A 23,242-nucleotide genomic window follows, 5' to 3' on the forward strand; every position below is an offset into this window, starting at 1 on the left:
TCAATGCAATCTCTTCTATAGGCAATATTGGTTTTCCAACATATCAAAAGAAAAGGAACTTGACATTGATGAGAGAATGTATCTGGCTTGCTTTCTTTGTTAAAGTAGAAGGAGAATGAGTATATTGAACCAGATACCTGTAGAACACTAAGAACTTTCCAATTGAATTAATTTACTTTAAAACTACTATATAACAGGAATGAATTGCTCCATAGACTTGGATTACAGAGAGAGTCAACTTTTCTAAATATTGGCTGAAGTCTCCAAACACCAAGGTTGGTGGAATTTTCAATACTAGCCAGCTTTCAAGCATCCATGCTTATTCTTTTTCTTAGATATAATAAGATCCCTAGGACACATACCATCTTTTAAAACATCTTAAGAAACAGATGGGCCTGGTTGCCCATGTCAGAATCTGTGTTTGGGTTCACAGGGTCCAGTCAATCCCAGCAATGACTCTTGAAGTCTCTTCCCACTGGGTCAGCACTGAACACGGACGGAAGGCTCCTGGCCAAGGTGACAGAGCCCAGTGCTCAGCACTCACTGGCCACCAAGCAGGCATCCCCTTCAGAATTTCTCCCTCTCAAAGGAGCTGTTTGAGCAGGTATGACCCTTTGTGGTACTTAAAAAAGCCTTTATTGCCCTTCCTATCACGGGGGCTTCAGTGCTACCCTCCCAGAGTCTTCGCCGTCACCCAGCTTCCTCTGACTTTGAACAAGTCCAGCTTAATCACTGAAATAAGCCTCCTATGTCTCCAGACCAAAAAAAAAAAAGAGGCTCTTCAGAGATTTTCCTGTGGGGAATCTGTCTGCCCTGCAATTTCTCTTTTCTGTCAACAAGGGAACAAAAAGAGTTTTCTCTGCACTCCTGGAATTAGAGACTTGTGAGATGAAATGTTCTGGGGAAGGACAAAGCAGTAAAGATGTGACTTCCTCAAAGTAATAGCCCTGCTCTATGGGCATCACGAAATGTAATCACAGGGCAAACGTGAGTCAGAAGTTGAAAAAAAAACTGTTGTGCTGTGCTTAGTTATTCTTTTTTCCCCCATAAAGTCTTATTTTTTCTATTGAATGTATTTGGTTGACATTGATTAATAAAACTATATAGGTTTCAGGTGTACAATTCTATAACACATCATCTGTATATTGTATTGTGTATTCACCATCCTAATTTAAGTCTCCTTTCATCCTAAGTGGAATATTTATTCCCCTTGTTTAGTTGTTCTTAATTGCATTTGCTACAGCTCTGAATGTCAGAAGTCTATGGATTAGGGAAGTTGTTTTTCTTACTTCCTGCTGGTTAAATGTGAGTCCCACATGCATAGTCACGGTTGTGGACCAGCTATGATTTCTGAGAGCATGAAATGTGGGTGTTAAGGTGCCGTGGAACTACACAGAGTACAGTGGAATATATTTTCCACTTATACTCAATTCCATAACAATTGGAAGACCAACTTTATCCTATGCAATGTGAAAGTCATTATTTGTCCCAACAGAACTTGTAGCAAATTAGATGGATAAGACAGTAAATGAGTATGGTTGAGAAAAAAGCAGAGTGGAGTAAGTACCCTAAAAGAGACAGAATGTCTAAGAGAGACATAGCAGTCTGGGCAGGGTGAAAAAAGACAGTATTTAACATCAGTCTTAAGTGAATTTAAAACTCTAGGTCTTGACCCTTTAGTGAGAGAGAAGTCAATTGAGTATGTGCAGTATTTTAAAGCTCAATCAAATTGAAAAGACAAGAAACTGTCAGAGGGCACCACAAGTCATAAGCACTGTAATGGAAAAAAATACAATAGAAACTAAACTATTACAAAGACAAAAAAAAAAAACAAGTAGCAAGTACCATTTTTTCAAATTCTGGTTTCAAAATATATGTACATACAGGCTTCAGTCATGATGTAAAATACATTCTCTTCAATTGGTCTTTGCCAAAAAATGTAGAAGAAATGCTTTTCCTGTTGCATGGAATATAATCAAATAAAAGTGACAGCTGGTATTTCAGACAGGCAACATCTTAAAGCACAGATAGAAGGAAGATGTGCTGTAGAGTAGATGAGTTGTCACATTCATTGAACTCTTTGAATAACTGAGACCACAACGAGAGTTAAAAACATACAGACATCTTGAGAAAATAAAAATAAGCATCTCAAATTTAAAATGTCCAAAAATAGACATTTTCTTTCTGCCTCCAATCCTTTTTTCTTTAGTCTTATAAGCTTTAGTAACTGCCAGTCCCCATTCATTGGCACAAGCTGAAAAACTAAGTCATTTTTGGGTCATTACTCTCTTTCCTTCTCCTCCCACCCTAATTCACCAACAAGTCCTGTTGGCTACTTTCAAAAACATTCAAACTGTCTACCTCTCCCCAGTGGTGCTATGACCACAGCCCAGGCCTCCAGCATCTTTTGCCAGAACTATATCAATAGACTCTTACTTGGCATTTCTACACCCAATTTTGTGCCTTTACCTTTGCCCACAATGTATTCTTCACACATAAGCCAGAAATATTTTTCTAAAGCTCTGCTGTCCAGTATGGCAGCAACAAGCCACATATGGCTATTTAAATTTAAATAAATTAAAATTAAGTAAAATTAGAAATTCAATAACTTAGTCACACTAGCTACATTTCAAGTGCCCAGTAGCTGTGTACTGTGTCCAATATGGCAACCCCACTGTACAGTGCAGAGAACATTCTCATCATTGCTCAGAGTGTTGTTTTTTGGATAGTGCTGTTCCAAAGCATGGGCCAGATCAGGTCAGCCCCTGCTCAAAAGCTTCCACTGATTTCTCATTACAGCTAGAATAAAACCCCAAATTCACACCGTAACTCTTGAGTCCTATCCAACATTGTTTCTGCATGTCACTCCAGCCACCATTTGCCATTCCTCTTCCCTCAAGGACTACTTACTTCTTTTTTTTCTTCCTTTTTCAAATCAAGGTCTACCTGGGGACCTTTGCATTTGTTTTTATCTTTGCCTAAAATATTCTGTCCCCTACTGCTCTTCCTACACACAACTGTTCTATTTAAATCTCTCAGATATAACATTAGGTCGCCTTGTCAGCTGACTATCTTAGTTATTTGATACAGCATCAATTTGTGTATACCATTCATCATAGTTACTAAATCTGGATTTATGCAGCTTATTGGTATGCATATTATTTAGTGTGTTTATAGATTGTCTGTCTCCCATACTGACACACATGCCTAGTGTCAGCCTTGCTCATTACTGTGTCTCAAACACCTAGTTAGTGTTGAAATGAACCAAACACTGGATGGGCAAATGAACCAGAAAGGAGAGCTAAACCAGTAGAATTGGTGGACAAAAGTTTTGCAAACCAGATAGACAATAGGCAATGTGGAGAAATTAAATATCTGTAAAAATAACATGATCAGATGTATGCTGTTAAGAGGTTAATGTGATAGCTCTATGTATGCAGTTTGGAAAGCAGAAAGGGATAAGGATTTAAAATTGCATCACATTGTGAGAAGCTGAGTGAAGGGTACATAGAACTCAATTTTTTGTTTTAGAACTTTTTGCAAGTCTAGAACTTTTTAAAATAAAAAGTTAAATAAATTGTATTCAGTGTTCCTAAACTGAACACAAAGTTTTAGTGCTCTTAAATTATGATAGAAATTATGAAATGAATGAAATAGAAATTTATGTGAAAAAGTAATTAAGAGAAAGATGTATAATATGCCTTAATATAGCATATTTTGCTTTACACATTTGCATTAATATGAGGTTTCTATTTAGACTTTTTATTAGCATATTCAAAATTGAGGGTTTTGTACTTTAATAACCAGTAACCCACAAAAACATACAATAGACCTTTGCTATTTCATTCATATATTAATCAGTAATTGACACCCATGCCCCATCTCACATTCTCTCTGCTTACCTCAAATGTTATCCACAATTGTATCTTTGCGCTGATAGTAACACCTGCTCGAGAGCTACTCACTGAATACATTTTCGCTGATGAGCTGGGACCTGATAAATACATACTGTCTGGGAATGATGGGGACGGAGTGGAAGTGGATTTAGGGGGTATGGGGCTGGAGAGGAGGTGGAAATATGGTTAGATAGGAGACAGTTTGCTGAAGTGGGACCCTTTCCCACGACAGAAATGCTTTGGTTTGATTGGTCTGGACCCTCCCCTCTTCTTGTCTGGTTGGATTCACAGCCCAAAATGCCTCATACCTATTTTTTCTTCTCATCGTGTTGCTGTTTCAAACATTTCTGTAATGCTTTGAAAATAAGTCAAGTAGTGTCCCTTAAAGAATCTATGGTGTCACCAACCACCTACATTTCTGATAACTTTGGTAATAAAGTAGTTTTATGCCACAGTAAAATAATTTGCCTCTATCTATTTTATTTTAATATTTCTCTTTCGTTAAATGTTAAGATTTGTTTCAATTCTGAAATTATGATCTAATTATAAGATGATAGGTATTTGCATATATGAGTTTGATGCCTTTGGCCATCTCCAATATGCTCTGAAACTAAGGAAGTGCATTGTCTTTAACAAGAAAAGGTCTAGAACTGGGAGACTCTGAGTGAGTTATGATCAGGAAAGACATTGCCGTCAAACAATTGTGGTATTTCCTCTTTGTGCTACACTGTCATCTGTGTTTGGTCTCTGCCCTCAGATTGACTTCTGTCATTGCTGTAAAAGGTTCCAGGCATTAGGTACAGACTTCAGGGTTTCATTATCAAGGGAAAAGAAGGGAATGGAATTGGGCCAGACGATCAATTGTTGGTGAGACTCCTGTGAACAGGGTGACGGATGCCTTCTCCAAGCGGCCTGCAGCACAGACAGTGAGGCCCGCATGAGGTGCCCCTTTGCACTGGGCTCTAGAGAGTGCTGTCCATCATTCTGACTGTGGCCCATGAGCACAGAGAGGGAGGGGCACATTACTTCTGCTGTTCAAGTGTGACCCAATGACCGAAGCCTTGTATGAGCTAAACTCAGTGTTCCTCTATGAACTCACAGTGTCCGAAGTCAACCAGGAGCCCCACCAAACACAGATATTAAATAACAGGACACTCAGCAGCGTTATTTTCTGCTTTTGGCTGCAGCAAATGTGTCTGATATGTTACCTGCATATGGATGCTTGCCGTCAGTCCCAAGGAATCTTGAAGGAGGGGTTTCAGAGACATTCCCGTAAAGCCAGTGTTTGAGAGGCTTCGTCCTTACCAAATATTTAATTCACACAGAGACCTTGTAGAGTTGCCTACTCACATCTGGATTTCAGTCTGTCTTGCTTTATGCTTGTAACAGAGGTCTATAAAACTATATATTTTCAATGGATTCTTGGGTTACTGTCTAAAAACTATGAAAGAAACTGGTAAATGAAGATAATCCTAGTGCTATACATAATCCCTTCTTACTTGCTACTTTGTGCAATTTGCATACATGTACTTTGAACTTTTTCATATTCAGTTAGACTGAATTTAGCTGTTCTGTCCAATATAAAGTATCTCCATGGTCATTACACCACATTTAGCAATGTTAAAATAATTCCACATGTAAAAACACCTGTAATCAGAAATAGTACTTAAGGTTAACTTCTGAAGCCAAAAACATATGTAAACGTATAAAATTAAATTTTTTAAATACAAATCAACCTGTAGATCTACCTTTCCACAAAGTAGGTTTCAATGAAAACTTAGTACACATTTTTCACTTTTCCTATTTATAATGCAAAACTGTTCAATTTTATACATAAGAAGGTTAGCCAATAGTACAAATGCATTTGCATATTTTTCTTCTCATGTTCTTGAGTTGCTTAGTTCAGCCAGATTAGAACACATTTCTATTTAGTTCAAAGAATCACAATTCCCACTGATTGCAACTACCCTGAAGCTGCTTGTCTTATAAGGAGACTTATTTTGCAATTGCTTTAGTCAACCACTTCAAATCCAGCCATGGACAGCTTTAAATTAGTTGACAGATAATTATCCCAAAATATTCATCTGAATACATGATCTGCTCCATAGTCTAATTGAATCGTGGAAGTAATCACCAGCCCTCTCAACCACGCCAGGAAAAACCATGGCTCCGTGTGAAGGAAGTCAGGAAGCAAAGCCTTGAGAAACTTGCCTCACCCCAATTCTTGGTTGTGTTTTTCTGAAACTAGAGAAGAATTCAAACTTTGAGACTTTGTTTTCTGCTTTTGTAAATATAAAAGAGGTTATTTGCATATGCTTAAGTCCAGGGACACTGCCTAAAAGCTAACTGTTTGCTCAGGCATAATCTGTCAGCTGTATAGAAGTTTAGTGCGGAAGGCACCTTACCAGCAGAATCCAAAGTCCTTTATCCTACTGAGGAGAGAGTCCCTAGCTACTCAGTGACAGCTGAGACTCAGACCCCATTTTCCTGAGTTTAGCCCAGGCTTCGTCACGCCCAGTATGCTGTGCAGTCACAAAGTGATATTTTCTGCAATGATTCCAAGACAATTATTCTATAAGATACTTACAAGTGTTTCACAAGAAAGAGATTCATGGGTAAGTAATTAATTCTGGGAAGGACGAGTCAAGTTTATAAGTTTTCTTTTCTTTGGCAATGATAGAGCCTTTGATTTTTGGTTGTTTATTATTTTTTAATCAAAACACACAACCTAATAACAGTATTCCATGAGAGAGCATACAATGCTATTTGCATCACTTAGAATTTGATGTGCTCACATTACAGAAAAAAATGCAAGAGGCTTAAACAAAATACAATTTTATTTTTCTCACAGGCAAAAGGAACCTGGAATATATTGTCAAAACTGAAGTTCCAGAGTCCTCAGAGCTCATGCTCCTTCCATCTTTCTGTTCTAACCCCATTGCCTGTGCCTTTTGTCCTCGAGGTCAATGCATAGTCCAAAGTAGCTGCTACAGTTTTTGTCATTTTTTTTCCCTGCCAGGAGGCTGTTGAGTCAGCTTCTTTTGTAGCAGCATTTCCAGAAAGGCCACAAAACTCATTAGTTACCAATTGGCTGGAAGTACTTAAAAATGATTTCTACATAAATGAGTGTATTAAAACCCCAAATAAAATTTGAATTCTGCAACTAAGGAGGGAGTGAAAATGTATAAGCATTTAGAAAAGTATTTTCTACACAGTTCTGGGGCAAAGAAGAGAAAGGAGGAGGAAGGGGAGGAAGAGGAGGAGAGGGATGAGGAAACAGGAAGTAAGAAGAATGAAAGAGGATGGAGATGGAGAATGAAAAGTAGTCACTGTCTTCAATGCATTTAAAAATACACAGTATTAATGCAACAAGTACCTGGAGGGAAAGAAGCACATTGTTCACTGCCGAGATGGTAAGTGGGTTATCATTCCCATCAACGCCCAGATGTCTGCTTAAACAGATCTCAGGTTTTGACTGATGTCTTCCAAAGGCTCAAATGCACTACGTACCAAATTGCCTTCTTAACAGGCCCTGACTTTACTTGCTCCACTTTGCATACGTTTACCAACTGCATCCATTACCATAAAGAATAAAACCAGTAGATGACAGGTCAATTATGAGATGCAGTGGGGCCAAAGAGAGATCATTTGTAATCACATGGGAGAGTTTGGTTTTTGACAGGTTACAACATCCTGAATCCAAGGGCTTGCTGATTGCCAGCTCCTTTTCTAACTTAAGCCAGAGGACTTTCAGTAAATAGTAGAGAAAATGAAAACATCACAAGCAAATTAAACTTTGGTTATTGCAAAGGTGTGCTGTCAGTTCTCATAAGCATCCAAAAAGGGCAGCGAATTTTAACCGATCTCTAGTTTCTCTTGGGGATAAGACAAATGCTGTTTAGAAGTGCTTTAAATGGATCTTGTTGCAGGAAGTATTCATGTACAATTTTTTAAAAATTAGTGCATTTTTAATTAGTCAGAGCAACTGAGTTAGTTGGGGGCAGAAATCACAGCATTAATCATGAGAGAGTATATATGGAAGAAGGTGATTCTTGTCAGCACTAGGGTGGTTTCACAGGCTATGGTCAGACATGGGGACTTCCATGTGTCAGTTGTGTTAAAATCACTTGTAGGTTTTCTATTTCAAGCTGAACGTAAGTGCTCCGAGCATGGTGGGGAAGAAGGATAGGAAAGCAAGGGAATGAACTATTTCCTGAGCATACTGTATGTCAGGCACCATATTAAATGTCCCATGTATATTTTTATATTTATCTTCCTGAACTAATTCATGAGCATGTGTATTAGGCCCATTTCACAGATGAGACAAATTAAATATAGACAAAAGATGGTCTTTTTTAATCGGTGGAGAAGCCTGTGTAGCTCAAGGAAGCCTGGTCCCAAAGAATATTTTCTTCCTGCTCTCTCACACCCGGCATGTCTATCCAGGGTTTGTACTTCCTCAGCAGTTATGCATTTATCTATTTTTGAGAAAAGCTCTTAGAAGCAAACAAGGTAAAGGCTGCAGGAGGAAAGGGGAAATGCATTTCTCAGCATGGTTTTAAGAATCACAATTCCTTTCTTCTGGAGAGTGAAGTGACAAAGGCAGAATTGGGGGCTTTGGAGCCCATGTGATTAAAAACTGAGCCCAACGCAGCTCCAGGGCAGGGCTGTGGGGGGTTCAGGGGCTTCCTCAAATATAATTTTTACACAAGATTTCTTCATCCTAAGGAACAAATGAGTAGTTGACTGAAGCAGAACAAGATAGAACTCTTGGCTCATATGCTTTTGGGTGGTGGTGAAGAGTAAGGACTTTGGGAATTTGGAGAGCAGTAAGAAGCTGAAAGACTACTTGTAGTAACATAGGCTATCAAAGTAACTGGGCACTGGAGAAAAACAATGACGAAGCATTTCGTCCTGGGGGTGAACTTGCCAGAAGGGCATCATGAACTAGGCATCACCATGAAGCATAGCTTCTTTGGGCATCCCCAAAGCCTTTGGGCTTTGGATTAAATACATCTACGTTAGAGGTAGTCCAAGATCACTGTCAATAGGGATGAACCTGGAGGTACACGGCATGTGGAAGAAAAAGCAGTGTGTGGATCACTCCCACTCTGAAAACCTCTGCACCCAGCTTAAATAATATTTAGGTAGGTTCTGACTTCCAGCAAACCTAGAACCTGAGGCAAGAGGGGCAAATGTAAGAAATCCTGCTTTGTGAGTGAATGCACACACACACACACACTTTTCTTTCTCGTGTCTAAAAGAATTTTGCTTTCTAACTTCCATTTTCCTGCAAAAAAAAAAAAAACAAAAAAACACAACCACCCTCTGTTGAAGAAAAAGCATTGCTCATCTCCATCTTGTCCTTGCTGCCTAAATGGGCTATTTATGAGGAGATAGGAAAAAGGAGAAAAAGTCCAAAAATTGCCAGGTCACTTTGATTCCAAAATGATACTGCTTATCATTAATGCCTTCAAAATTCTAATTCTTCAAGAAGCTATTGTATTATTGAATGCACCAAATTGGTTATTTTGACATTTCCTTTCCAAGCAATTTGAAGCTATCTCATTTCTCATTATATCTTTGAGGATTTCATATATTTCCCCTGTCTATCCAGTTTCAATTTGGTACAGGAAAGCCACGAAGAAATAACTGAAATTGGTATGGAAATATTTAAGGGTAATTGTTTCTATGATTCTGTATATTTAATTTGTTTCTCCGGCTACAGGAGGAGATTAGGGCAGAAACACTGCCTTCTGAACTTGGTTCACAATTTCACATAAGCAATCATTCTAAATAAAAGGGTGCAAAAAAGAATATAATCAATAGCCACATTTACAGGCTGCCTTTCCCTTCCATTGCATCAGATCTGGCGAAGAGTGTGCGTGGAGCTGTAAGGCATCGTGCAACCAAGAACAACTGAACCTTACAGTTGAATATTTTTAATTCGTAGGGATACTTTTATTCTCAGAATGAGCAAAGCAAATTAAATATTTAAGCAGTTTCCTTTAAGACACAATAATTACTCTTACTGTCAGCAGAAACAAAATTTACTCCCAGGAAATCACAGACCCTCCAACAAGTGCTGGGAAAATAAATGGCAGAGTCATACGTCACAATGGCGCTCGCTCCTTTCTGGCACTGCCGTTGTTCAGCCGCAACCACTTACAGAGCCACTGCGCCAAGGACGCAGAGGGAAACGCGACCAAAATCCATTTCCATTTTCTGTAACAAAGAAAAGTTGGGAGTCTGATTTGGAAAACAGAAATCTTGTTGGTGGATGGAGAGTTTGGACTTAGTGATTGACGAGAGTGCTGTATACATGCCCATCAGTCACATGAGCTGCTTTCAACAACACAAACGCCAAAGCCATCAGTCTACAGACTGAATTTTGTTAAAGGTACCATAAACAGGCTAATGGGATACCAAATGCTTTTTACCTTCATGTGCGAAGACCTGGACATTTTGCCTCCATTTAGCATGTAGAAACCTGCAAATAAAAAGTGACTCCCAATCAACTATGAAAAAATGCCAGATAAAAAACGTTTTCACAGCCCATCACAGGGCTGAAGTCACTGGACAGCCTCAGAACCTGAATTTCGAAGAGAGAGGACTTCCCAGGTGTAGGAACTGTATGTATCACCCACGGTAGATCAGGAAGAAAAGAACTAACCACCATAAACACAAGTGAGGTCAGTAAAATGTCACCAAATAATAAAAGGATGAGCGTATACTAACATATCAGTCTGGAATAGCTGACACATTCCAGACACAAAGGAAGTCCACCCCTGGCAATCACCAGTCGGTTCTGTTTCTGTAAGTTTGGTTTGTTTAGATTCCACATAATGTGAAAATACATGGTATTTGTCTTTCACTGTCTGACTTATTTTATTTAGTGTAAAGTCTCCAAGTTTCCTCCATGTTATCACAAATGACAGGATATCATGTGTATATACATATATATGTATAATATGTATATAAATATGCATATATGTGTATAATCACATGTGTATATATACATATATGCAACTTATATGTGGCACTACTATCTAGCAACACATTTTGTAAAGGAATAAGTAAAGAATGTAGAACTGGTATAAGAATAAAATATTCCAATAAGCAAAACAGAAAGCCTAAGAATATGAAGTGTTGTAGGTTGAGATAAAGGTGACATTTTAAAGCAGTAATTAAAAGGTAAGTTATTCAACAAATGCTGCTGTGGTATTTGTTTATTGGGGGGAAAAGTAGAGTATAGCTCTGTATGTAAGTTCATGATATAAAGTACAAATAAATGAGATTTCTCTAAAAGGACACCATAACTGAATTACAAGAAAATAAAGGTAAATGCATGATTTCAGAATGAAGTGTATTTGTAGGATAAATGCATGATATCGAGAAAGGTAGTGAGACTCTAGAAACATTCCTCAGCAAGTAGAATAGGGAAACTGAGACAGAGCCGAACACAGTGATGGAGCAATTTACAGCCAGGTAGAGACAGTCACCAGGGCAGAAGGCCCCTAGTGTCCAGTGGGGGCAGAACTGGGAATACAGGGATGTCTCCCCTTGGGTGACCTTTTCTCCTCTGGCCTCTCCTCCCTGGACATAACATCTAGGTCTCAGATGTGTTTCAGCTCTGAACCCCCAAACGCAGCAAAACCAGGTGGGGGATGCCAGAACCAATGGAAATGACTAAATGCCCCAAGTTCTGCCACTGACAAACCAGTGGAGACCACACCCCTGAAAAGGCACACCTGGAGAACTGGTGAATATTCTACTGAACCCTCCCCTGGGACCTCCCCCAAGATTCTGCCTGCAAGAAAGACCAAAGGCCTCCAGACAGAGGACCCAGCACATGGGGCTGTGCTTTCCCTTTGGGGAGCGTGCGCTCCATTCCCTTTCCTTTCCTCCCCCCTCTTCTTTCCCCCCAGACACTGTCTCCTAAACTCTAAAGCAGCGGTCAGCAGGCAGCTTATCCCAAGCTGATCCCTGAACCCGTCCCCTAGGACCCTTTCTCTGACTTCCCTATGAGCTAAGGCAGCCCCGCCTAGGCTCTCCCGTTGCTGCTGCTATGCTAAGCTGTTCTCACCACTGTCAGCAGGCCCTTTCTCTCCCTTGAGGGCATGCGAATGACTAAACCTCTTAGTCAACCACTTTTGTCTTTTGGATCTGTAATTCTCTACTGTGTTGGTGAGAAGAACCAAGTTCCATTAACAATATTAGCAATACAGTAATTGAAAGAATAGATAACAGAAGAACTAGTGAAAATAAAACAACTATCCCAGTTAACTTGGAAAAGGGCTTAGATCAAACTGGCTTTGCCAATACGAAACTCCATGAAACCACTTTCGATAAGTTCAACAACGATGTCTGCTTTGCTAAATCATTCCGCTCTCACCTCACCTTAAACTGCTTCCAGGGCAGCTCTTCCTCTTCCGTGGTATGCTTTCCTGGCTTGCAGGATGCCCTGGTATCTTCATTTTCCTTCCAACTTACTGCTTCCTATTCTCAGGCTCCTTTGCTGATCCCTCCTCTTCTTCCTGAAAGTCCACAGCTCAATTCATCTTCTCCCCACCCCACTCACACTAACATCCTTGGTGATCTCATGCAGTCTTGTAACTTTAAATACCCTGCACAAGCCTATGACATTCAAATGCACATCTGTACCCTGGCCCTCTGTCCTATACTTCAGAATCACATATTCAACTGGTAAAATCCACACAACTACTGTAATACCAAAGAGTAGACATCTCAAAACAAGACTGGTATTATCTCCTCCAAGTCTGCTCTTCCCACATTTTATTCTTTTATTCCCTCTTTTTTTTCCCTTGCTCTTCACCTTTAATTTTATGAAAATAAGTGTAGCTGGCTCTTTCCTAAGATGTATTTGATAACAGGGAAGTGAAGGATAAGGATCACCAGAGGACAGGTAGAAAGGACTCAGGGGCAAAGCCAAAAGCGGGAAGGATTGAGGGTGGGAAGTGCCGGTAAGTAGTGGTGGGAAAATAGAGACAAGCGTACTTGAACAATTTAGAAAGAAAAAAGAAAAAGAACTTGATCTTATTTTACTCCCAAAAAAGAAATCCTGCAGTCTCATCTGATTCACAGCCTACCACCATTCGTTTCCTGAGTAGCTGTCATGGCTCACTAGCTAGTCTGTCTGACTCTGCCGTGGCTTCCCGAGAGCCTTCATCCACACAGCATCAGAGGGCTCTTACTCTAGACACCCGCCAAAGTTACCCATTTCACTTAGTGAACACAAAGCAAAGGCCTCACAGTGGCGTGCACACCCCATCTGATCTGTCTGTACCTCCCTCTCACCCCCCTTATCTCTTAAGCTTATCTCCTCTTCCTCTAACTCACTCTGCTCCCTGGTTTTCAGTCATGCGCAGCATGCCCCTGCCTCAGAGCCTTTGCACTTGCTGTCCTCTCTGCTTCACAGGAGCAGTTCTAGATAACGAATAGCTAACTCTCCCTCTTTTATTAAGGTGTTTACTGACATTTTGTCTTGTCAAAACCCCAGAAGCTCAATTTAAAAGCCGAACTTGCCTCCCGACACCAATTCTGTGATCCTTCTGTTTTCCATAAGTGAGATAAGCATTTCTGTGCTTAAATCCAGGCAAGAGAGGCCCCTGGTGGGGACCCTTCTCCACCCGAGCTCTGCTTATGGAGTGAGGAGTCGTCCCTGGGCCCAAGGGGCTGCCAGTGAAAGCATAAAGGCTTCCCTTTTAGACCGAGATCCAAATAGCAGAAATCCCCGAATTCCTTGCCCTGCATCCCCTCTTCTGTGTGTGTGTTCCTAGGACATCCTACAACACTATTTGCATCCTTGGGAGATAAGTAGCCAAGGAGAAGCCATTGAGGGAGTAGTGTGAGCTGAGCTTGCAACACGTACACTGGCTTGTTCACCTGGGTGTGCGTAAAGCTCTCTCAGTATGAGACAAAAGGATTGGAAGAATGGGGCTGGGCAAGGAACCCGTCTCTCCTGTCTTCACTATCATTTTGCTTTAGAGCTTTGAAGGGGCTGAGAACCATAAATAGACTTTTGAAAAATAATTGTCACACAGCAGGTCTGAAATCCGTTCATTCCCTTTAGAAAGCGGTTGTTTGAAAATTCTTAGGAGAAGAAAGTAAACTGCTTTATTCCATACCTCACACCCATGATTTACTTTTGTGTGTAGAGTTTTCATTTTTCTTTTGTTCTAAACTGACAGCAACAGTCAAATACATGCAGATACCTTTTGACAAGGAAGAAACTGTCATATGCTGCTGTTGAGAATATAAAGCTTTTCTGCAAGATAAAATGTGTCAATATGGATCAAAATTCTTAAAAGTGAATATATATATTTTTAAATTCTAAAATACCACTCCTAGAAATTCATGTAATGAAAAGATGCATAGATGACACAATATTTTATAAAAAGAGAACTCTTACCAGCATTGTATCATAGAAATATTGTATACCACATAGGTCTCAATGAAGAAAATTGTCAAATAGTGCACGACGCATCTGTATACTACAAAACCACCCAGCTCCTAAATATCCTATGGTAGCAGAACAGTTCATGCCACAGAATGAATTTACACCATATTAAGTGGAAAATCCTACATAAAAACAAACTGAATATAATTCTTCTTCAAAAGAAGAAAATAATAGAAATGTTGTACACATATAGGACTATTTGTTCAATATCTAGTTTGCAGTTAACAATGGTTGCCTCTAAATTTGATAGATAATACAATAGACTTTTTGGTTTCTTTTCCTTTTTTTAAAGATTTTATTGATTTATTTTTAGAGAGAGGGGAAGAAAAGGAGAGAAATATCAATGTGTGGTTGCCTCTCACACGTCCCATACTGGGGATCTGGCCTGCAACCCAGGTATGTTCCCTGACTGGGAATTGAACTGGCGACCCTTTGGTTCACAGCCTGCACTCAATCCACTGAGCTACACCAGCCAGGGCAGATTTTTTGTTTTTTTTTTAATGTAGATGTTTTGTGTTTATAATAAAATAAATTAAAATACTGAATATTTTATTTAAAAAGCATCTCAGCATTTATCTACCTTTTAATCAGATAAATTATATTTTAAGAAATTTGTAAGGTTTTAGAACAGTCAAGTCTCTCTAATTGGCCTGTGCTTACTCTAGTGCCTTGAAACAGAATTCTAACAGTATCTTGTTTATCTTTCACCTTGTTTGTGCTTTATATTGTTAGCTTTTATGACAAAAATCCATGTTTTTTTCCTCATCTGTAAAATAAGGACACTAATCATCCTTACTCATAAAGTCGTTTTGCAGATTAAATGACATAATACATGAGCAAAGCCAAGTAATGAAGAGACAACTCTCTAAGAATCCCCAAAGTATAGCATCAAACACAAGGGTTTTAGTAGAGTAAGGTAGGGCCTTTGGGAATGCTGAAATGGCAAGCATCTTTGAGTTTCACCAGACAAGGTGAAGCGATCTAAGAAATTATCATAATAAAATACCTGGTTAAGAATGCAGAAAGGCATGAAAATTTTCTCAAGTGAAAAGAAATTTGCATCATTTGTATTCCAGCAATTATTAGAAAAACATATTAGAAAAATAAAGTAATTCGATATGTAAAACAAAAATTTAAATGCTGTTTAAGAAGCAGGGGAACTGTGGAAAATTTACTTTTGCATGACAAATTTCTCACTAGGGCTTTTGTAAGAAAGACACATAATATTCTTCATTGTGGGTAGCTTTTTTCTTTTGATATCTGCACTATAGCAATATGTTTTCTGGTGACTTAATAAACTATCTCAGTTTTAATAACTATGTTTTCTCCCCCTTTGTGATTTAGCTTGAAAAACAGTAAAACAGGTTCTGCACTAATCTGTGGAGTACTAGAGACCAACAATCAGGAAACCATGATGCCAATTTTTAAATTAGTTCCAAAGTTCGGTTCTTGCAGGAACTTTTAGGCAATCAACAGGAGATTATTAAGAAACAAAACCAAGGCCATTATAGAAAGTGTTCTTTTTAAAGAGCTATTAATGCCCTGTGGTGTTCTTAAGACTTTAACATACAGCATATCATACCATGGGATGATTATACCATGGGATTATACCATGGGATGAAAAGGAACAATTCCACAGAGCTACAAATTAATATTACTGAGCCTTTATGGCACGATTATTAGCTCATTAAAGCCATCAACACCTTAGTCTTAATTAACATGACTGAGTCACTACTCTGAAGTAATGCTGTGTGGCTACCCATTGGCTACAATAAAGTCACAGTGATTTATTGGAAAGTGACAGAATGCTGACTGGTAGGGGCATCAAGAAGAAAGGACGTTTTGGGTTTGTTTGTTTTTTTCACCAGTAGAAATTTTTCTGAACTAACTCAATCTCATGATTAAACTGGAAAATTGGTTACCTGACCTTTTCAGCATTTCTTCTCCTGCTCCTACTCCTCCTTTGTCAGTTGAATGCGTGTTAGTGTTTGTGGGAGTTTAGTGGCCATGACGGTTCAGGAGATGCTGGCTCCTCGTGGGTCCACAGGAGTCATCCGGCAGCGCGCCAGCCACCCAGGACATAGGCTCAGCTGTGCTGTCCGTGAGCCGTGGGTCCTTCAGCGAAGTTGTTGACAAGGACGGCGATGAGTATCAGCAGAAAGAGGTCAATGCAACAAAGTCTAAGAAAAGAACTGACTTTCTGTTTCATGTGTTTGAATATAACCTTTGGAACATAAATCAATATTGAGGAACAAAGCGGGGAGATAATTCCATTGTTTAGGTTAAATCAACAGTTAGATTTTTACATATTCTTTCTCAAAGATCCTAACTACCCATAGGCATACATTTTTTTAGATACTCAAAATATTAGGGAAAAAATAAAATCACCAAGCAATCAGAATATATAGGCATCATAATCAACATGAAAAGATTCTCACTGTAAAATGTGATCTTCTGCAAAGTCCTGATGTTGCTCTATGAGTTTCCCCCATATGTTCTCATTTCATTCATTTATTTTCATTAACTCCTCTTCCATCCATACCTATCTAATACTTCTCAAGGGCTCAACTTATTAAAAATTTTAAGAGGTCAAAATGGAGAGCAAGAAAACTCTCATCAGTGTAATCTACTGAAAAGACCACAAACTAAAGTCAGTAAGTCATGAGTTTGCTAGACTTCATCTACTTTATCCTGAATAAATGACCTGGGACAAAGTGTAACACCCTATGAACATCTCCTTCCCCAGATGTAAATTGAAAATAAAATAAATTGTTGAAGAATAAGATGATAGATACAGAAAGTGTAATTAGCCAGTAGAGTGTTTTAGAAAGGTTAAAGGTATGTGCAAGCCAGTCCAATTCTTAAGTGGGTAGCATATGCAAACGCTGATGAGTTAAATCCCTGTAGCCAAACAAATAGTGATTTTCACTTTGACGGCATCAAAACAAGGAGAAGCGGGGCAGTATGACTGCTGAAAAAAATAGGGAACACTGTGTCACTTCAGCCCTTCAAACACCACTCACCACTCTTATTCTGCAGTGGTTATGACATCTTGGTCAATTTGGGGGGAAAACTGAGGGTTATCATCAGAGAATGTAAGACATCAGTAAGTTAACTCTAAGGAAGTAGATAATAGATATGACACAGGACAGGTTAGTTTCAGTAGCTCTTATGACCCATTTAATCAAATGATCAAGAATCCCTCGCTGGTCTCTAATTTCGAGCTCTAATTTTGCTCCCCTCAAAGAAGCGACTGTACACATCTCTTTCCCACTGGCTCTTGTCAAGCAAGTGCCCCTGCAGTCAGGTATGAGCTTCCGTGGTGGTTGTGTGAGAGAACACACAGCTTAGACCAAGACGGGTCGGGGCGCCGGAGCAGTGTTAGCAAAATGCTTTTTGACGAAAGCCGCACTGGTGGAAATTATGTAGGGTTTATACTGGGGGCTGTATTTCTAACACTAATGCTTAATTTTTATGCCTTTACTAGATTTGCATAAGTTAAATAATGTGGAAGGTAAGAGGAGTCCGTTGTGATAACTAGAACATAACCTGGAACCTGAAGTCAGGTTATTCTTGATTATATTTTTCTGGTTAGTTATATTCAATTAATAACACTGAACCCTTGTTACACTGAAATTAATTGCCCTCTGCTCTTTGAGCCATATTAAAAGCAAATTGGCTGTATGATCATGAGACTTAAAAACAATCATATTCATTGATATAATAAATATACTTCTAAACATCAATAAAAGAAAATAATCTAAAATATAGAAAGTATCTGAATGCTAACATATTCCTCTGAGAGCTATTTGTATTTTAAAAATATTGGAAAGAACAGTAGAGAAATAGTAAGATAAAATCAGATTCATAATATGGAAAATTATGCATTCGATAAAATGTTTATGAAGTTTCATAGCAGCAATATGATAGTTTTACAATATTAAATAGTCCACATAGAAATCATGTACATTATAATTTTGAGTGTGAAAAATGTTCTGAGACAGATGTTTGAAAGAAAGACATGAAAATATCAATGTTGATTTCTTGTGTAAAGAGAAATTTTTCTACTCTTTTTTTGACCTCTCACATACACATTACTATGTATGTACTCCATTTCCAATCAGAAAACAAGTTATAAAAGATGAACAATTATGGACAGCATTTAGCTTTAGAGAAATTGGCAGTTCAGAGAAATTTTTAAAATGTGTAGTCATTTAGAGATTAGATCTCAGAGGAAACTGAACTTTCTAAATAGTACTGAAACTGGAGTCTTACCAAAAAAAAAAAAGTTTTGATTTATTGCTGAGTTATTCTTCCTGTATACTGGTAAATCTGATATGAAGACTCTGGAAGTCTTTGAAACTTCTATATCAAAAGCATCTTTTCACTTCCTAAGTCAAGCTAGAATTTAAAAATCAACATGTTAGTGGTTTTTTAAGACATGTCACTCCATGCGCTGCCTTTAGGATGCTTGCTGAGGGTATCTGTCACCCCAGCCATCCATCACTGTGGTGTGTCGTGCAGGGAGGGCTTCCTGATGAGAGATCACTTGCAAGACTGAGTGGCGTCTCTAATAATATGCTGCTTGACTACGTCCTTGACATAACTGATAGCTGCGGAAGGAATTTTCTAAAAGAGCCTTCAAGAATCTCATGAGAAAAATAATATATGGTTCACTTTTAAGTTACAGGTTATCATAACGAAACATTGGTGTGGATGTATGTATAGTGTATACATGTTTGTTGACAAAAAGAAAATCTACTATGGAAACCAGGCTCTGAAAAAGAAACTTGTGGCATAATTATCAACTGGCAGTCACAGAAGACTACGAGACAGAGGCCATATGTAGGCCACCAAGCTGAAAACAGATGTGTCTTTACAGAAGAGGTTGCTGACCCTGTCCTATAATGTCACACATTAGCATTATAAGGAATGAAAGGATACAGACTGTTGCAATGTGAAAAATCTAAACACTCTTCAATAATAACTACACTGATCACATATGAACTTCTTCCCAGCCAAGTAAAGATGGCGGAGTCAGTGAATCTCTAAACTAACTGAATGTATTCCATTAAAAGTGTATTAACAGACAACTTATGTTTCTACTTTAAGGTAGCTTTATAAACGGAAAAGTACAGTACCCTTTAGATAATGGGGCCGTGTTCTCATTCCCATTATCAAAGCAGGACAGTTGTACACAGGCAGGGCAGAGCATTGTTGAAGAACATGGATTCCTGCACCAACCACCTGGTGTTGGAATGCCCGGCTCTGTCACCGGCTCACTGTGTTTTTCATTCCATGTTTCACCCCTCTGAGCTTCAGTTTCCTCATCCGTAAAATGAAGGTAAAAACAATACTTATATCCCAGTGCCCAATGACGATTAAACATGTTAATACATGTAAAGCATATTACAACGGTCAAAACACTCTGAAATATGTTTCCCGGTAAAATTATTAATTACATGCCATAATAGTCATTGTTAACACAGCCTGCAAATTAATGAATTATTCACATCTCCACCATCTTAATGAGCTGACTCTTTTCATGGTAGCTTGCCTTTAAAATATTTGAGGAGTTTGCTATTATCCATTCACGCGACACATATGGATTGACAAGCTAGCGCAGTGCCCAGTGCTGTGAGGGAGGTTATGATAGAAAGACATTTGGCAAATCCTCAGGAGGGCTTCACAGAGGGTACCCTGATCCTTGAAATTAGTCCAGTGCAAACCTGCATATATCACTCAGTAGAAATGCAGTTCAATAATATTCTATAAAATCTAAGTGCCTGCGTGAAAGCTACAGTATATTTAAGTGTCCATGTCAACATAATAGGTGTCTATCACCTATCGAGCAGAAATCTTGAAAACATAAGCGGAAAACTAAAAATAAATTGCTTTATGACTATGGAGATGTAAAAAAGGTTAAGCTTCTCTTTGCCACAGGAAACATTACCTAAAACTGTGTGTTACAGAAATAAATTACGAGTCGTTCTAATTCTGGCACAAATTACTGTATACAATTTTTACATAATAATAGTGAAGTAGACACACAAAAGAATGCCTCATTCTGACTGCAAGTAACCTAAACTGCATTCATATAGGGAAAAGAAAAACAAATTTATGACTATGAGAGAAAAAGCTACACTGAGCTGATAAATCACAGTGAAAGGGCAAACCAAGTCTTGTCAATGCACTATATGCTCAGAGTTGACGCAACTGCAGGCTAAAATGCCTCATGCAAGAATGAGCTTTTCTTTCTGCCTATTCGTCTGTTTAGCAGAGTTGGTTGTCTTCCCCAGTCAGCTTTAATAATGACTTTGAGCTCCGGGTCATTGTCTGCAGAAGATGCCACAATAAGTTTACTTTCTGCAAAGGAAAGCTCCTCCCTCAGTCATCCCTTTCCAGCTGCGTTGTTGTTCTGTTTCCCAGTTACCCATTAGAGTCAATGCCTTTATACTAAACAGCTAATCACCTTTTTTTTTGGGGGGGGGGAAGGTTTTCGTTACTAAGAAGTAGGAAGCATAAATATTTAAAAAATGCAAGTGAATGTCTCTAAAATGTTCTATAAGAAATTAGCCTCTTTGTAAACCAATGACTGAAAGGAGATACCAGGTTGTGATTCTACAAAATGCCTTTAATTCCAAATTAGGGGACATTTTTTTAAAAAGGGAATATTTAAATCCAATCCCTGAGTGTTATCTCTTATTAATCATGTCTCCTCGGTCACTAAAATCTTTAACTAGTAGTATATCCATTGCAGTCAGAAGGTGCAAGGCTGCTGGCACCAGCACACAGTCAGAAATAAACCACATGGGGAGAGTATTTAGACTTTGGTATGTATTAAGCAGTGATACTTCATTTGAGATATGCTTTGTCTTGTGCTTCATAAAAACTTCATTTAGGTTGTAATAGAAATCCTAACTTCTCTGTATCATAGAAAATACCTCCTAACCTACTAAATCTCTAGACAAAAAGCATTCAATCTGGCTTTAAGTACACTCTATCTAATACTCTACCACAGACATATCCTGTTCACTTTCAAAACCTCAAAGAGAATAACACATTGAGGAATGTGAATAACAATTTTCATGATTGAAATATGCATGCTTTCACTTTTCTTTTTAAATACCATTTCAGGTTTCTGAATGTGTGAACAAGTTTGTGTGGCCCATGTCTCAAATAATTTTGAAAGGTAATCTTAATCAGATATAGAATCATTACGGAGCTGAGTTCTCACGGCTTGTCAGGCTTTTGATGTACACTTGACCTTGAATGAACTAATGCTGAGCATATACTAGCTAAACAAATTCTGAAGCTACCTTGTTTGTAGAAGCAACATTTTAAACCCTGGGTCCCTAAAAAGTCTTTGTCACAAAATTGGAGGTTAACTAACTATGTTGGTTAGTTGGTTGTAGGATCCGTATATGTTGGTTGTAGCATCCGTATATGTTCAGTACCATTAATGCAGAGAAGCATAACAGAAAGTAATGACAGGCCTATATTTATGCCATGGGTATTAAGACAAGGCATACTGCAACAGGTAACTACATAATTTACGTTAACAAGTTATCTCTCAGGCAGCTGTCATTCTGGTTAAGATAAGGAAGCCTCACATCAAATGTAAATTACTTTCCCCCTCATCCATCAGAGTCAAAAAGGAGGGTTTAAATGTAAACAAAACCACCGCTATAATGCGCAACTCTCCAGATGATTTAAGGCAATGGTTGGCATGAATGCTGAAGGTGAGAAAAGAAAAACACATGCCTCTCACTCTTATCTTAGACAAATAACTTCCAGAAATTTAAATCAATGAACCAAATATTTACCAAGTCCCTCCCCTGGGGAAGGCAGAGCAGACCTCTCTCTATCCAAAAGTCCACGGTCTATTCAGGGGACAGAAATGGGCTGGAGAGCGGAGAAAGGGGAGGAAGGAAAAGGAGCTGCTGTGGGAATACAAATAACTGCATATTGAGATGAATACGCACACTGCCTGGAAGAGTCAAGGGAAGGAGAAATCTTGTCCAATAAAGAAGAAGAAGTGGCCCAGTGTACACAGCTAAATCCAACCCCCCCAGTTTATGTTTTAAGGAAATAAAGGCAGTGTAGTATATAAGACTTGATCTTTCATGGGGAAGTCCAATTAGGCCATAAGTAAATCTCGAACTTTAAACAATGTTAACCAGAAGTCCATAGTTGGTCAGTTGACTACTGAGTTACAATCTGAACTAACAAACCTGGTCTTGTCATCTGAGTGTCATAAAATTTACCCCAAAGAAGAGGACCCTGCCAAATGACTTGTTAACATTCCTCAAAGCTTCACAGTTTTATGAAATTAAAACAATTGGCTGAAATAGAAAAATTAACCAAGTCATATAATTGTAGAGCTGAACATCTGCGTTAACAAGCACTGATATAACTAGATTAAGTTTTCATGAAATGAAATGACATTGCACAACCATATCAGTTTAATGATCATTAATTTCAGAATGTTGTAGAACAGGGGTGTCAAAGTCATTTTCACAGGGGACCACATCGGCCTCCCAGTTGCCTTCAAAGGGCCGAATGTAATTTTAGCTGTTTAACAGTTAGGAGTAGTTACATTTATACAGTACTATAATTATTTTGGCCCTTTGAAGGCAACCGGGAGGCCAGTGTGGTCCCTGGTGAAAATGAGTTTGACACCGCTGATCTAGAATAATCCTCTTACTGAAATTGGCACCAGGTTTTTAAATTCTATCATACGGATTTATTGTATGGATGGAAGTGTGTGTCTAGTATGTCTAGTATTTCAAGTATGTGTCTAGCCCAAAACAACTTTCTAAAAGTTCTAATAACATTACAGTTGTATCAAATAGAACTGGGTTGA

Source organism: Sturnira hondurensis, unplaced genomic scaffold (genome assembly GCF_014824575.4).
Source record: "Sturnira hondurensis isolate 20B ecotype Veracruz unplaced genomic scaffold, ASM1482457v3 Scaffold0008640, whole genome shotgun sequence".
Lineage (NCBI taxonomy): Eukaryota > Metazoa > Chordata > Mammalia > Chiroptera > Phyllostomidae > Sturnira > Sturnira hondurensis.